This window comes from Nicotiana tomentosiformis, chromosome 8 (assembly GCF_000390325.3).
Source record: "Nicotiana tomentosiformis chromosome 8, ASM39032v3, whole genome shotgun sequence".
Classification (NCBI taxonomy): Eukaryota; Viridiplantae; Streptophyta; class Magnoliopsida; order Solanales; family Solanaceae; genus Nicotiana; species Nicotiana tomentosiformis.
In genome coordinates, this window is record NC_090819.1 from 30,229,277 (window position 1) to 30,243,856 (window position 14,580).

Consider the following 14,580-nt stretch of genomic DNA (forward strand, 5'->3'; position numbering starts at 1 on the left):
TGGCAGAATGGCCAGGAATTCCTTTCCACTCTAACCGAGGTAACCCCGGCATAGCTAGGGTCACTATCTTGGCATGACAATCCAATATAGCATGTTAAGGAGACAACCAATCCATACCCAAGATGACATCAAAATCTATCATATCAAGAAGTAGAAAATCCACACTAGTCTCAAGATTACCAATAGTAACAACACATGAACGATAGACATGATCTACTACAACATAGTCTCCCACCGGTGTAGATACACACACAGAAGCACTCAGAGAATCACAAGGCATAACCAAATATGAAGCAAAATAAGAGGACACATAGGAATAAGTAGATCCTGTATCAAATAGAACTGAAGCATCTCTATGGCAAACTGGAATAATACCTGTGATCACAGCATCAGATTACTCGGCCTCAGGCCTAGCTGGAAAAGCATAAAATCGCGACTGGGCCCCACCACTCAGAACTGCATCCCTGGGACGGCCTCTAACTGACTGGCCTCCACCTCTAACGGTCTGACCTCCACCTCTAACGGTCTGACCTCCACCTCTAATGGCCTGACCTCCACCTCTAGTTGCCTGACCCATACCTCTAGCTGGCTGAGCAGGCGGTGAAGCAACCAGTGCCGGTATGATGGCACGAGAATCCTGCCCAGATCTATTACTCGCCAATCTAGGGCAATACCTCCTAATGTGACCAATGTTTCCAAGCTCATAACACCCATCCTGATGTCGTGGCTGCTGAAGCTGAAGCTGGCCCAGATGGGCCGGATAATTGCTGTAGTAACTCTGGAGTGGTGATGTACTGATAGGAGCTAAATGTGTACCGAATACTGGTTGCCCAGAGTAAGGCATAATAGGATCGTGACTCCCTGAAGCACTGGGAAATACATGAAGTGCTGAATGAAACGGTCTGGGAGGATGACCCCTGCCAAAATTACTTCTGCCTCCAGACGAGGCACCACTGAAACCACCAAACTATTGAGGCCTCTTATCAGACCTCTGCCCTCTCTCCTATGCAAGAACCATCTCGATCCTCCTTGCGACATTAGCAGCCGCCTGAAAAGAAATCTCACTTCCTGTCTCCTTGGCCATCTGAAACCTGATAGGGTGAGTGAGTCCCTCAATAAACCTCCTCACTCTCTCTCCCTCCATAGGTAGTAAAAGAAGAGCATGACGGGCCAAATCCACAAAATGGGACTCATACTAAGTAACAATCATACTGCCATGCTGTAGACGCTCAAATTGCTTGCGGAATTCCTCTCTAGGAGGAACTTCTCTAGAAATAGCTGAGAGAACTGCTCACAGGTAAGTGTAGGCGATCCGACTGGTCCGTTCAGTGTATAATATCTCCACCACCTCTTGGCGGAACCCGTCATCTAAAACACAGTAAAATCAACTCTATTGGTCTCAACTATACCCATGTTCTGCAGCACCTCATGGCAACGTTCAAGATAATCCTATGGGTCCTCAGAAGGTGTACCACTGAAGTGAACTGGAAAGAGCTTAGTAAACTTATCCAGTCTCAATAAGGCCTCAAAAGACATGGCGGGCCTATCACCGGTCTGTGCCGCAACAACTGGTTGAACTACCCCAACTGGCGAGGCTGCTGGAACCTGATTAAAGGGAGCCATCTGCTCCGGAGCGGAAGCAGTAGGAGTTTGTGCTCCTCCCCCAGCCTGTGAGACGACTGGTGCCACTGGAAATGTACCATTCTGGGTCACGCCCTCCATAAGACTTATCAAAGGGACTAGAGTGTCCTGAAGTACTAGGGTGGCTATGAATCCTTCTAGGACTTGAACTGGTCCAGCTGGTACATTCTGAACTGGAACCTCCTCCTGAAGGTCCACCTGAGGTTCTATAACAGGTGCAGTTGCTCGAGCTCTGGACTGAGCTCTACCTCGGCCTCTGCCTCGGCCTCTAGCACGACCCCGACCTCGACCTCTACCCCTGGCCATAGTTGCTACCGGGGGTTTTGGTCCCTGTCCATCGGTAGAGGTATTACATGTTCTCACCATCTGCGAGGGAATAAGAGTAGAATGGTTCAATCATCAATGATAAAATAAAATCACACGACAGAATAAGAAAGAAGTGATATTGTTCCTAAACTTCATAGCCTCTGAGATATAAGTACATACATCTCTGTACAGATCCTTCAGACTCTACTAAGCTTGCTCATGACTCGTGAGACCTATGTAACCTAGTGCTCTGATACCAACTGTCATGACCCGAAATTCCCACCTTCGGACCGTATTGGTGCCTAGCATTTCACTTGCTAGGCAATTCAACGTTAGAATAATATTATCTATTTTTGAAATAATTTTAAATTTATTAATAGCAAGGAAACAAATGCGGAAGCAAAGTTTGAAATATAGTGAAATAATTCATAAAACAAACGGTGTCTAAATACCATTCCAACTTCTGAAATCAGATTCCGACCCCGATATCAAAAAGTCCACTTCCGGTTAAACTTCTCAAAACCTTCAAATTTCTAGCTTTAGCTAAATGACTCCAAAATGACCTACGGACCTCCGAATCCACTTCCGGACGCGCTCCCAATACCAGAATTACCATACAGAGCTATTCCCAGACTCGAAATCCCAAACGGACATTGATAACATTAAAATGCTCTTCAACCCAAATTTATGAAATTCTTCCAAAGTGCTAACTTCAACAATAGGTGTTGAAACGCTCCCGGGTCATCCAAAACCCGATCCGATTATACGCTCAAGTCCGAAATCATCATACGAACCTGCTGAAACCTTCAAATCTCGATTCCGAGGTCGTTTACTCAAAAATCCAATCTTAGTCAATTCTTCCAACTTAAAGCTTTCCAAATGAGAATTTTCTTTCCAATTCAACTATGATCTACCGGAAATTCAATCCCGACCACGCGTACAAGTTACAATACCTGAAGTGAAGCTGCTCATGGTCTCAAACCACCGAACGACGCGCTAGAGCTCCAAACGACCGGTCGGGTCGTTACATTCTCTTCCACTTAAACATACGTTCGTCCTCGAACGTGCTAAGAACTACGCTGGAGTTGTCCGAAATCACTACTTAACACCTCGTGCACCTACCCGTGCTATCACAAATCAGTTGAGCACCTTAGCTCGATCAAATCTGAAGATATTCTCTTTTATTTAGGCAAATAAGCCTTAGAGCCGAGTTCCAACATCCGGAATTCTCTGCCAGGACGTCTTCAAACATACGAACACCGTATCAATCACCATATGATGTACCAGAACATGACTGCATACCTTTGCTGAATTATTCACACCATGCACCGCAACATTCACATGACCATAATAACATTCTATGACCATAATAGTCAAAATCTCTCGAATCTAATGCTCACAATACACCTCATGACATATATAAGTCTTGTTTCAACTCAGGCAATATCGCCACGATGGAAGATGTCACGACCCCAAATTCCTACCTTCAGACCGTGATGGCGCCTAACATTTCACTTGCTAGGCAAGCCAACTGCGGAAGCAAATTTTAAATTTATTTATAACAAGGAAACAAATGCGGAAGCAAATTTTGAAATATAGTGAAATAATTCATAAAAATAACGGTGTCTAAATACCATCCCAGAATTGGTGTCACAAGTGCACGAGCTTCTAGAATAATACAAATAAAGGTCTGAATAAAATAAAGCCGTCTGAAAATAAACACACAGCTAAAGTAAAATAGACGGGGACTTCAAAACTGCGGACGCCATGCAGTTATACCTCAAGTCTCCTCTGAATAGCTTAAATCCGAGCAAGTCTATGGCACACTGCTGGGACCAACTCCGAAATCTGCACAAGAAGTGCAAAGTGTAGTATCAGTACAACCGTCCCCATGTACTGGTAAGTGCTGAGCCTAACCTCGACGAAGTAGTGACGAGGCTAAGGCGGGTCATTTATAATAATTGAAGCCAACTCAGCAGTCATAACCAATTATCATTTCCATCAATTCTGTTGCAGCGTGCAACCCGCTCTCACAATATATTCACATTCAATTCTATTGCAGTGTGCATCCCGCTCTCACAATATATTACTTTAATCAAATCTGTGGCGGCGTGCAACCCGATCCTCCAATATATTCATTATAATTAATTCTGTTGCGGCGTGCAACCCGCTCCTCCAACATATTTATTTATCAATTCTTATAGAAGAAATTTCCCTAATAAATGCAATAATTAATATAAAATTATAAGACAACAATAATACAATAATTATATTTTAATTATAAAACAAACAATGACAAATAGTAGATTATTATGGAAATCCGGAAAAAATAGGCAGTTTAATATTTAATATGATAAATATCAAATAACAATTAAAACACATAGTTCAAATAGCATGTAACAATTAATGCAGGAATTCAAGAATTAATATTTGACAAAGAATAGGAGAGAAATCGTTATTATAATAATTAATTTATGATTTTTCAAGTAAGCAGGAAAACAATTAATTTGACGACGTATAGACACTCGTCACCTCGCCTATATGTCGTTCACATGCAATTCACATAACAATTAAATTAAGGGTTCTATTCCCTCAAGTCAAGGTTAACCACGACACTTACCTCGCTTTGCAAATTCCAATCAATTATTCAACCACAATTTTTCCTTTTAAATTTGTCTCCGAAAGCTTCAAATCTATTCACAAACAATTCGATATATTCAATACTAATCATACGAATTAATTCCATATGAATTTATAAATTTTCCGGATAAAAATCCGAAATTCATTTAAATACTCGATAGTGGGACCCACATCTCAAATCCCAAAAAAACTCGCAAAATTCGAACACCCGTTCCGATACGAGTTCAACCATACAAAAATTATCTAATTCTGATATCAAATGGACCGTCAAATCTAAATTTCTCGTTTTTGGAAGATTTTAGAAAAATCTGATTTTTCTTTCATAAATTCACGGATTCATGATATAAACGAGTATGGAATCATGAAATATAATCAATATAGGATAAGGAATACTTACCCCAATGTTTCCCGTGAAAATCGCCCAAATATTCGCTTTAACCGAGCTCAAAATGACCAAAATGAGTAAAAATGTCGGACTCTTCGATATATTCACTGCCCAGGCATTTCCGCACCTGCGGTGCCTGGGCTCGCACATGCGAGCTCGCATCTGCGAAATGGGGCTGCCAGTCGAGGCCTTGCACCTGTGGAGGAAAAATGCGTACCTGCGCTGCCTTCGCTTCTGCGATCATTTGGTCCGCTTCTGCAGACGCGCGGGTGCGTGCAGGTTTCCGCACCTGCGGACATTTTCCCAGCCACGCCCGGGCGCATATGCGATCGAAGGCTCGCTTCTGCGAGCTCACACCTGCAAGAAAAATCCGCAGGTGCAATTACAGCAGAAGGAAAAATACAGATTTTGCTTAAGTCCAGATCTTGATCCGATTTCAATCCCTATCACTCTCAGGGTACTCGGGACCCCGTACGAATATACCAACAAGTCCAATAACATAATACAGACTTACTCGGGGTCTCATATCACGCCAAACAATGCTGAAATTACAATTCACACCCTGATTCAAACTTTGAGTTTTAAACTTTCAATTTGTAAATCTCGTGCCAAAACATATTAAATGAATCCGGGCACATAAGTCATAAATGACATAACAGAGCTGTTCAAATTTCCAGAATTGGATTCCGACTCCGATATCAAAAAATCAACCCCGTGGTCAAACTTGAAAATCTTTAGCCTTTAAATTGCTAGTTCCGTTAAATGGTCATAACTTGAGCTAGGGACCTCCAAATTAAATTCCGGGCATACGTTCAAGTCCAAAATCACGATACGGAGCTACCGGAACTGTCAAAACACTGATACGGGTCCATTCGCTAAAAATATTGACCAAAGTCAACTCACTTGAGTTTTAAAGCTCTATTTCACATTTTAATTCATTTTTCACACGAAAACTTTCGGGAAAATTTTACGGACTGCGCACGTAAGTCGAGGAATGATAAATGGTATTTTTCAAGGTCTTAGAACACATAATTACTTATTAAATTTAAAGATTACATTTTGGGTCATCACAGAAGATATGTGTAGAAATTCATAACCAACTGCCGAGTCAATAAACCATTGAACCTCTCCTCTTGACTAGAATCATCACCTCATTATGAACCAAATAATGGTATTTTCTCTTTACTATACTTCATATAATCCGATCGCACTGATCCCGGATCCAAATATCTCGTCTCTCCCAGTATAAGCTATTCAGGAAATAAGACACCTGAGACTCTGCCAAAAGTCTCATATGATGCCACAATGTGCCAGCAAGCTACCAACTCGAAAGTGATACCTAAGGAAAAATGAACTCTAGAAAGGATTACTCAACCCACGTAACTAATTAGATAACCGAAAAGGTGTCATGAACCTTCCTCAAAAATGGGACACAAAACATGCAAAATAGAATATAGGGGACTGTATTCAACATCACACTGTTGCGGCATGCAACCCGATCCAAACAACATACCCGTGGCGGCGTGCCACCCGATCCACACATAAAATCTACATAAATAGATACTTACCGAGCTAGAATGCTCATCACTACAAAATACTCGAATATCGGCCACAAGCACGATAAGTGCAAAATACCATCCCTGGGAGACAGATAGCGCCATACGCTACAAAACTCAAGCACAACTAAGGTGTGATATATGATTTGAATCTCGAAAGTCATCCTGCTCACATAACACCATCGTTATGCGTAACCTCAATGCATATGAAATTTACCAAGCTGTTTCACAGCTTACACGGCACAATAAAGTATTACATGAAATACACGACGGCAAAACGACATCCAACATCCGAATACTCCTCTATAAGGAGCACTATGCCGAAATGAACACATCCGGCCTGACATATGGCCCATATTCACTTTGAAATCCATCCACAGACCTCAAGCCGATTCTGATCGCACTGTGCTAGGCTAATAACCATTCAATGGTCCATAATAACCCCTCTTTCCCATAACACATAAGAACAACCATCATAAGCGGAACAAACTTCCACAGTCCACCACCAAATGAACCGAGCGCCCTCCAGGCATAAATTCCCAATTAGCGATATTACCAAAATCTTCATACTTGGTTTCCATTCTTCGATCAATCAAGTGACTACATGTCACACTTATACAATATTCCTATGCGATATGCTCCCATGACCTTCCGCGCCAGGTAACAAGATTGTACATTTATACTACCGGCCACACCAATCGCTGAAAAGCGAATCAAGGATATGCAAATCAATACAGACATCAACCTTAGGTGATGCCGAAAATAATAGCATCTTACTTTAAACATCTGAATACGTTTTCCTGCTCATCCGAGCTCATGACATCCTTGTCAACACCGAACCAAAATCTCGAATCCTCAACTTTCGAATGCCATGCTACTTGATGCACTTAATCACGCAAATGTGTAAGAGTACCAGAATTTCATCATGACTCCTGAACCACTAATAGGGTAAACATTTCATCATATAGAAACCTTCTACTTAACTCATTTCAAGGGAACCATTCCAACACGTGACAAAATTCTCATATACGCAGAAAATAAGCCTCCAAAAAAGATCAGTTACAGTAACTATCAAACCTCGCACGTACCGTCATCAATCACATGATTAACCCGACACTCTGAAGGAGCTGATCATTGCCATCATATGCCGATTCAACCATTGCTAACCGATCCGACTCCTTCTAATTTACCCTGGACTTGCCTTAGGGATAATAATAGCTCCTTTCAAAACATAGCGAACTCAATCCGCACTCGTCCTGAGTGATCCCATTTCATAAGACCACGTTGACTCAAAACCCACAAACCATTTCATACCCTCCTTGTGCGCATGATCGCATCTTCAACTGATACACCCATTATGATAATTCTTCTATGAATCCTACGTTACATGCTCTAATTCCTCTCATGACACCCCGTAGACCAAAGATAATATGGAAAACTCCAAGCTCCTTTATCATAATCAACTGCAAAACCTCGATACTTAACCATACTACAAGCTCGAAATCCTTATACACTGCACTTTACATTTGAATCCATTAGGACCGTTGTTGAGAGTCACCCATTCTGACCTGGTCCCGAATATAATCAATCCCAAGGCTCTGCTAGCACATGAACACTCTCTCAATAAGCACCCGGCCGAATCACTTTCCTTGTACATCACATCTACATGAAACATAGACTCTGAGTCTTTCCAAAAACCTGAACATGAATCGATAAGGCCAAATACAGCACATATTCCTCAAATCCTTTGCTCAAATTGCCACTGATATTTTCTTTCCTTAGTTGCAATAACCCACCAATACACCGATAATCAGAAACCGCACAAGTTGACAACTACATAATCCAATCATAGACAGTGGGGCTCTCCCACTTAGCCTGAAGCAACCACTGTGTAACTCTAGAACCCGCCAAGATTCCTTCTTTGAGCTGATCCTGCACAACCAACTCGCCAAATTCCTCGAAATCTTTCTGTTAAACCTTTCATGAACACTCCGAACCACTAGCCACATTTAAATATTCGATCTCTTACCGGGTAGCCAGTAGAATTCTTTGCAGAAGCTTCATCAATACCACGCGACAGCTAACCTACTCGTAGGAGATAACCTATCTAGGCCTGTGCTCATTCACCAGTGGTACAAATCCGTCCACCCCTCATGGACATAAACTAAAGGTGCGACAATACCTTCAAATCCAAAGTCATGTTGTATCCTCCTTCATATCAAGCAACTCATTTCTGTTGTATCCTCCTTTATATCAAGCAACTCATTTCTGTTGTATCCCATCTCCCACCGTATAATAGCCAATATTTCAAATTACGTCTGTAGACCTAGTCATTGACCACCATGAATCCCACATCACTCTAAACTTTCCTCAAGACGTGTAGCTATCCTATAACAGAACCCACATGCTACTCTACGACTCTCCCACTTTGGTCAAGCTCACTCCTTTAAGCAACTACCCGACTCCAGTTTCTCACACTTGGCCTTCTATAAGTTTATCCACAGCAAGGCACCTCCCACATGTCCTTCCTCATCATTCACTGCCCAGTTGTTGCCTTAAGTCAAAATCTATCTCTATAACACTTGAACCTATAGATCGCTACCAACTTTAAACCTTTCCGAAAATCATCTTTCTCGAGCGATCAATATCAGGAACTGCCGATTCGATTCTGAACCCCTGCACACTGCGACTTCTGACAGTCGCTTTCTCAGTACCATTTATAATATTCTGCCCCAAAGCGAACTGAAGGAAACTATAACACCAGCGAACTTAACACATTATAACCAATCAAGGACGATGACGCCGCATCACAGGCGAAGATTCGGCCACGCTCAAAAATACCAAGTCCCGCTACTCCATCAACCCAAGTCTGAACATTCTTAGTTTAATTTCCTTTTCTCCGTCGGAAGTAAAATACAGAATCTCTGAATCATGCACTGAGTAAACCTTCTTTCAAGTCATTAAATGCCCCGACACATAGCCAAGAATCCTACCATCACATCAATATTGTGTGATAACAACTCATGAGCATCATAGCAACATGTGCATAGCCTCAAAGCTCTCAGAAGTACAACTATTGAGCTGAAATGACAGAATATCCTACCACAAGGCGACGATAATAGCCCAAATCAACTACGCAGGGAGAAACATCCTGCACCATATCTGTAGTACCATTACAATTCCTCAATTCCCGATTTATAACCAGCGTTTCACGTCGCATAAGATTGAATGGGAAAGAAATGATTGCATAAGCCTCAAAGGAATCAAATTTCACGATGATGAATCAAGAAGGGAAGTGCTCCTAATAGCTCTGTAGCCTCTGGAAGATAAGTACATACGTCTCTGTACCGATCCGCAAGACTCTACTAGACTCGCTCATGACTCGTGAGACCTAAGCGAACCTAGTGCTCTGACACCATGTTGTCACAACCCAAAATCCATAAAGGTCGTGATGGCGTCGGACACCACTATCGGGCAAGCCAACAATGAATACTTAAATGGGTTCTCATTTTTGTTACTTTTAAAATCATATTTTCCTTCAATTAAAAATAGCAAAAGATGGAGTTTACAAAGTAAATAATAATATTTTCAACAATTTCTATACAAGACAAGCCATAATCCTCCCAAAACCCGGTGTCAGAAGTGCGTGAGCATTTACTAAGAATGTAGAATAAAATACAAAAGTTGTCCTGAATATAATTGGATAGGAAAAATGTAAGTACACTGAAGGAGACTCTGTTGGTTGCGGAATGTCGTATAGAATGCAGCTCACCTAAGTCCCCGCCATAATCGCGCCTCACAAAAATAAAACATGTGTGTACATTCACAAAAATGTGCAGCAAGTGTAGCATGAGTACGTAAATCAACGCGTACCCAGTAAGTATCCTGCCTAACCTCGAATAAGTAGTGACGAGGGATCGACTCGGACAGTTACTATGTGCTATAATTAATATAATAATGACATGATAAATTATGAATTTTTATGAGGCAACGGAAAACACAATAACATGAGAAAGGTAAATAATTCTCTTGTTAATAGGGTATTTTCAAATTTATCTTCATCTTTTAACAATTTATATCTCCGACCAATGAGGCCATATCAATTATCAATAATTCCAAACAATCAATTAAGTCATCCGCAAATCATGCCGAGGTCGTACGGCCCGATCTAACATAATATTTAAATTGTGCACTGCCAGAGGGTCGAATGGCGCGAACCATAGATGCATCTATAAATTTCCCCGCTCGCGAATCATACATGTTACGCGGTCCTCGCTCGCGAATCATACATTCGACGAGATCAAATATAAATTTAAGGAACTACCCCGCTCGCGAATCATACCTGCGACGCGGCCAAATATAAGTTTAACATTAAAAATCATATCTCTTTCTTGATTCTTTTCAAAATAATGGAAATTCAGCTTATAGCTTTTAAAGAAAATTACCCCGCTCGTGAATCATACTTGCTACGCGTTACACATAGATTCTTCAGCTATTATATTATTCCTCAATTCTTTTCGAAATTTCGAAGTTCAAATGAAACCTTTTAACTCTTAAGTTCTTCAATTTCAACTCCTTTCAAAGCATTTAATAAGAAGACTCAATCTCGCTCCCTCTCAAGGCAAACAATAACATAAATCAATAACAATATCAACAAGGCATGATGTGAGCCTAAAACTACCTGGACGTAGGCATAGCTAGTAGCTGCGTACGGACTCTCGTCACCTCGTGCGTACGTAGCCCCCACAATTAGAAGCACACAATAATTTAGTTCACCTATAGGGTTAATTCTCTATTACAAGGTTAGAAAGGAGACTTACCTCGCTCTGAAGTTCCATAACCGGCTTCCGAGCCCTTCAAACAACTCGAATCGATGCCCAATGCCCCAAAACTAGCGAATAATTATGCAAACCTATTAAAATACACTCAAATTCTCAATATAATCCAATTTATAATAATTTCTAACCCCGATCGAAAAGTCGTTAAAAATCACCCTCGGGCCCGCGTGACCGGATTCCAAAATTTGAAGATAAAGTTTACCCATAGCCTCACGAACTCATATATATAATTTCTATCCAATTCCATAACCATTTTCATGGCTAAAATCTCATTGTTTTTATAAAAATCTAGGTTTTTCATCTAAACCTTTGATTTCCAAGATTTATAAGTTATAATCCACCCAAAATCTATGCATTTAACTCAAAGTGTGTAGAATTAACTTACCTTCAAGTTGCTAGCTGAAATCCTCTCTCAAAATGCTCAACAATCGCCCGGACGTAAATGAAGGTTTTGCCTTCACCGATTTTCCCACCTGCGGTACTGCACCTGCGGAACATTCCTTGCAGGTGCGCATTTCGCCCCTTCTGTGCAAACGCAGGTGCGCCCACCCCTTCGTACCTACGCACTCATCCGCTTCTGCGCGCCAATCCTTCGCACCTGCGTGTTCGCAGGTACGCTAATATACTTTGCATCTGCGGTCGCCGGGCAGCACCTTTCCTTCGCACCTGCGGCTTGTGGCTCGCACCTACGGCTGCCCATGCGCAGGTGCGATCATACCAGAAGCTGGAAGCTTCAGCTCTTCTTCAAAATTCCAAAATTGGTCCGAGCCTCATCTAGTTAACACTCGGGGGCCCCGGGGCCCCGGGGTCCCGTCCGAACATACCAACAAGTTTGAAATCATAAAATGGACTCTCTCAAACTCTCAGAACGTGTAAAACAACATCAAGACTAAAAATCATACCCCAAACCAAATTGATTCAACTTAGAAATTTCAAATTCTTCAAACTTACTTCGAATGCGCCGATATATACTTAAACTACTCGGATTGACCCCAAATTTTGCGTGCAAGTCTTAAATCACAATACGGACCTACTCCAACTTCCAGAATCAGATTTTGACCCCGATATCAATAAGTCCACCTCTGGTCAAACTTCTCAAAACCTTCAAATTTCTAGCTTTAGCCAAATGACTCAAAAATGACCTACGGACTTCTGAATCCACTTATGGACGCGCTCCCAATACCAGAATCACCATACGGAGCTATTCCCAAATTCAGAATCCCAAACGGACATTGATAACATTAAAATACTCTTCAACCCAAATTTATGAAATTCTTCCAAAGTGCTAACTTCCACAATAGGCGCTGAAATGCTCCTGGGTCATCCAAAATTCGATCCGAACATACGCCCAAGTCCAAAATCATCATACGAACCTGCTGGAACCTTTAAATCCCAATTCTGAGGTCGTTTACTCAAAAATCGATTCTTAGTCAATTCTCCCAACTTAAAGCTTTCGAAATAAGAATTTTTTTTCCAATTCAACTCTAAACTTCCCAAAATTCAATCCCGACCACGCGTACAAGTCACAATACCTGAAGTGAAGCTTCTCATGGCCTCAAACCGACGAAGACGCACTAGAGCTCAAAACGACCGGTCGAGTCATTACACATACCTAATTTGAGAATATAATTTCTGATTAGGGCTTTGGGTATTGGTTTACATTTGCGATTTAAGGATAGATTCAAGAGTTTTGAGGGAATTGAATGGATAATTTTTAATAAAAGTGGGAGAAAACTCCTTTTGTTGAGACAGAGTGAGAGGATAAAGCTGCAGAAGTACGTATGTTTTTTCTCTGTAAACTAGTCCTTTATTTTCTTTCTTTGCTTCTTTTTATTTAAGTAATTTTAAGTGATTTTTTAAAAAATTATAGTAGCGACCTAGTCGCTCCAAAAGACCTACAGGGGCGATATTTTTTAAGTCGCTCCTAAAACATTGGAGCCAAATTTTTGTTAATAGCGGGAACTAAAAGTTCAGGATTTATTGGCACATATTAGAGGCGACCTAAGAAAGTCGCTACTAAATATTTATCTTTTGTAGCGAATTTTAGAGTTGCCACAATAAATTTGATATTTGTAGCAATAAATAAAGTCGCCACTAAATATTACCACTAAAAGACAGATTTCTTGTAGCGTGAGCTGGAATTATAAAGTACTGCCAATGTGCCAAGAATGATATTGTGTTATGGCCAATGATGCGAATAAAATGAATAACATGTAAAAAAATATGAATTGAGTGGTAAATACTTTTAATAATAAATTCTTTGGGAGTATCGTTTAGCCACCGAGGAAGGATAGGTCGGAACAACTTAACCCCGAAACTACACGTGATGGTGTACGAGTGATTAAGGGGTAAATCCCGTATTAATGTGATGAGACTATTTCCCCTTATATAGGATGAGATTGGTGTGTTGAGATGTTTTCCCCTTAAATGGGATAAGATTATTGCTAGCAAAATGTGATGTGATGTCGTTCCATACGGCACTGCAGTGAGATGGCTTAGCTGATCGGGCTGAGATCGGGCGCCAGGCCTCGCACATGGTGGTTTACGTTTCCCCTAATGTGACACTTTTGATACCGTTTGAGTCTCTTATTGATATCATGTTTTATTCTCCTTTTACTATTGCTCGTTGTATTGAGAGGGTGTTTAGTTTTACATACTAGTACTATTCCATATGTACTAACGTCCCTTTTGCCGGGGCGCTATATCTTTAATGGATACAGGTGGTTCCATAGCAGGTGGTATTGATCAGGGATAGCATCACACCCTCTCCTCAGTTGATTTGGTGAGCCCCACTTCATTTCGGGGTCCTGTATCTTCTATCCTTTGTACATAGCATTTTGAGGTATAGCCGAGGCATTGTTGCCGGCACTATCATAGCTCTTTTATTCATGTTAGAGGCTCCGTAGACAAAGTGTGGGTTGTCTCTATTTTTTGGGAAAGTTAAACTAAAAATTTTGTAATTGTATCATCTCTCCCACTTTAACTATGATGTACAATGTATTGTTTTGAACATTTGTTAAGGACGTAACTAATGGAAATGAAATGTTGTTGTTCACATGACTTCTTACGGACTAATTAATGTAATGTACTCTTCTCTTTATTTATGGGTGAGTTGGGTAGACGGCACTGTGCAGGCTTGATCGACCAAGGTAACTATATTGAGCGCTGGTCGCGCTCCTCGAGGTCGGGGCGTAACATTTTTCGTGGATGGCAT

At 41.2% G+C, this 14,580-nt stretch overlaps 1 protein-coding gene across 4 annotated transcripts in view; it reads right to left on the reverse strand.

Annotated features, from left to right (window-relative positions):
- The window catches only part of LOC108944065 (uncharacterized), a 31,761-nt gene extending 18,624 nt beyond the window's left edge, over positions 1–13,137 (reverse strand). For all 4 annotated transcript variants that reach the window (XM_070182223.1, XM_070182225.1, XM_070182227.1 and 1 more), the window contains exon 1: positions 12,979–13,137. The gene's annotated coding sequence lies outside the window, so the exon portion shown is untranslated. The remainder of the gene's footprint in view (positions 1–12,978) is intronic.
- Positions 13,138–14,580: the final 1,443 nt, after the last annotated feature.